Source organism: Manduca sexta, chromosome 18 (genome assembly GCF_014839805.1).
Source record: "Manduca sexta isolate Smith_Timp_Sample1 chromosome 18, JHU_Msex_v1.0, whole genome shotgun sequence".
Taxonomy (NCBI): Eukaryota; Metazoa; Arthropoda; class Insecta; order Lepidoptera; family Sphingidae; genus Manduca; species Manduca sexta.
The window spans coordinates 13,132,525-13,135,792 of NC_051132.1; the positions used below are offsets into that span (position 1 = coordinate 13,132,525).

The following is a 3,268-nucleotide window of genomic DNA, read 5'->3' on the forward strand; positions in this document are numbered from 1 at the left end:
TTTTTTAATAATTACTGCGGTTCCTTTCGCGTTTTATTGAGTGAATGTTATTGAACATTACTTACTCATTTCATTTTCTGTCGTATAGTTTATTGGTTAAGGTACTTTTTGTTAATTTATGATGGATCCGACCCTGTCCAATAATGATATGATATTAGATTAAGACTGAATATTTTGTATTTTTATACATTAAAATATTATTTAAAGCCCTTTGTTTAATTCTAGATATTTATTTGTGAATATCAATTTGGATATTTTATGAGAACAATAGCATTTTTAAAGGAATATTAAATGAATAAGTGTTTTGAATAGTCGAGCCCCCTTATTCATGGACGTTTTTTTATCTAAGGACAGAATAAATAAAGTTAAAGTTGTAGTGAGTAAAAAAAAATATTTATTGTCCTTTATATATTGGCCTTTTTTGTCTATTAAGTATATATTGGTCTTGATTGTTGTATCTCAATATTAGCCAATCATAACGGCCCTATGTCTACGCACTGCGAATGCTGCCATGCCTTATAGCTATATATGCCTAGCTTTTCTCCGCTCTTAGATAAATAACGTCTATGAATAAGGGGGTAAAAGTTTACAATTGACGAGGAATGTCTTCATTCATCTTATTCAGTTTGAATAAAATATTAATATTCCATAGGTAAGTATGTACAGCAAAAGCACCTTAACAAATTCATAACTTCATAACGCTTCTACGCGTTAATTTCTATCGAAATTTTCTTTTATCTTATATGTAAAGTCAGTTAAAGCCTTTGAAGTTTATTTTAAAGAAGAAAAATCGATGGTTGACGAAAGCCAAAGAAAACAAAAGCTTAAAAACGATGTTAAAATTTTTAAGCTACTTCTGAAGTTGACTGTACATAATTTGGTAATTAAATACTTACCCCCTTATTCATAGACGTTTTTTATCGAACGACCGAGTAAAGCTGTGATAACAAGTCTGTTTCTCAGTGCTGACGGCATGGCAGTCTTCACAGTGCGTAGACATAGGGCCGTTGTGATTGGCTAATATTGAGATACAACAATAATAGCCAATCACAACGGCCTATGTGTTTCTCAGTGCCGTTGGGCACTAAGAAACAAACTTATTATCACAACTTTACTTCGTCCTTAGATAAAAAACGTTTATGAATAAGGGGGTTAGTTTGTAAGTTTGTTTGAAGGGGTTAATTTTTAGAATAATCAAAAATAAAAATCTGACGCGAATACAAAACATTTAATTAATTTAATTATAAAAATATGAGATTATTATCAATGATTATACTATTCAAATCAACGTTTGTATTATCTTGAGAATAATTTGGACAATTATTGTCGCCATTTTGACGCATTTATCGTCAGTTGTGCAACAACCGTGTGTGGCGCCTTATTCATGTGGTTATTAATGCATCCATTTTATTCTTGCACCGCCCTGCGTGATATTAATGTCTGCCCTGTGTGATATTAATTGGTATTAACTTGTACCTAAGTACAGTGCAATCCACACTTAATGTTTTCATATTTGTCAAATCTCATAATATTTTACTAGTGGAATCTTTCTCTTCTTTTTATTTCTTCTCTAATTACAAATAGCTTAAACTAGGTTGCATATGAGGTACGAAATATCTCATATCACCAAAACCAACCCGACCATCCTTGACTTTTACTTTCTGTTGGTTTACACGTCGATTCGGATTTTGGAATACAAGCCTGAAAAAAAAATATTATAAATGTTATGAAGGATTGGTTTAACATAGAGATATACTGAGTTACTGAGTCGCTGATTATATATGATTCTTGATGATGTCCAATATCTTAGGTCTTTAATACAATTGAATGTAGAGGCTAGTTGAGAGGATGTTGATAGGTAAGCGCCTGCTTATAACCAGTAGCAACATATCATATTTGATTTATAAAGTTCATTGCGCAGGTCATGGCTTTAGGCGCAACTGCTTGATGATAATAATACAATGTCGAGGCGTAGTGTAGAGCCACACTTTGTAAATAATTATGGTAGGATCCTTATAATGGCCCGGATAGCGGCTATCGTGCAGCATCCGCCATAGTGGCCCATGTAAGTGAGTCGTGCTCCGGGATTAGCCTGTGTATATGGTTTGAAACAGGCCAGCCTAATTTTGTCCATTGCTGAGCGATAATCATCTCTCGTCAGTCGATATTTTATTAGTCCCCACTTCACTAACCATCAGGTGCGATAGAGTTACTTTGCCATAAACGTAAGAAGCAATTCATCGCTCTGAGTTTTATTACATCTGTTCATGAACGTGTTGTTCAGGCGAGTGGCATACTCGTTTTGTGATTAAAAAAAAAGAAAGCTTACCAGAAGTGTAGGGTCAAATTCATATCCATTTTGGCATTCATCTCTAATAGCAAATCCTAAAAAGCAGTAGTAATAGTTTCTGCAGCTAGTGGGATCTGGCACTAGACTGTAGAAGGAGTCGTTCTGACAGATCTCTTTGGGAGATACGGTTGTGGTTACAGCAGTTGTAGTTTTATGAGTGGTTGTGGTTGCAGGAGTGGGTGTAGTTGCCGTCGTGTTGCATTTAGCGAGACTGGGTGCTAGACATTCCTGAAAGAAATTGTTAAGCATTATGTTTCTATCACTATTTTAGTATGATATTGCTGAGATTTTGGATTCAACTCTTAGGTTAGGGAACATTTTGTGAGGATTTTTCTATTATGAATTACTCTTTACTCTACCTTCCAGAGGAGATTGATGAGCGGCAGGCAGCCAAAATAGGTCAAATCTTAAACACAACCTGCTTGAGTAATCCGAGACACCAGTCCCACATTGGATTGCAATAAGGAAAGTCAATAGATATTATAAAGTTCCTAATATTTACCATAATCTTAGGACTGAATTCGAAATTATAAGGGCATTTCTCATGGATGGGCACACCGTAGTAACAAAGATAATAATATCTACAATCTTTTGGGTCTATTATCCTGTAGTGTGCTGCTGACAATATGCATTTCCGATCTCCCTGGTGACCATTCCGCGACGAATTCTTGCGAGGGAACGCAGTTACAGGTCGGGACTTTTGTGATGAGGGAGCAGGCGTCGAAGCTTCATGCGGTCGGGTACTGGTTCGAAATATATATACATCACAATCTCCTTGACCTGGTGGTACGCATTTCTGTAAATAAAATAAAGTAAAAATGGTTAAAACTCATATGAAGCCTATTTGTAGCTGACAAAATCTAGCAGAAGTTAAAACATTATACTGACCAGCTCCGTGGGATCAAACACGAAGTCTTT

At 35.3% G+C, this 3,268-nt stretch overlaps 1 long non-coding RNA gene across 1 annotated transcript; it reads right to left on the reverse strand.

Annotated features, from left to right (window-relative positions):
• Window positions 1-1,208: 1,208 nt before the first annotated feature.
• LOC119189700 lies at window positions 1,209-2,443 on the reverse strand. The gene is made up of 2 exons (XR_005112554.1): window positions 2,330-2,443; window positions 1,209-1,701 (listed from the first exon to the last, which is right to left on the reverse strand). It is a non-coding gene; the product is annotated as an uncharacterized LOC119189700 (long non-coding RNA).
• Window positions 2,444-3,268: the final 825 nt, after the last annotated feature.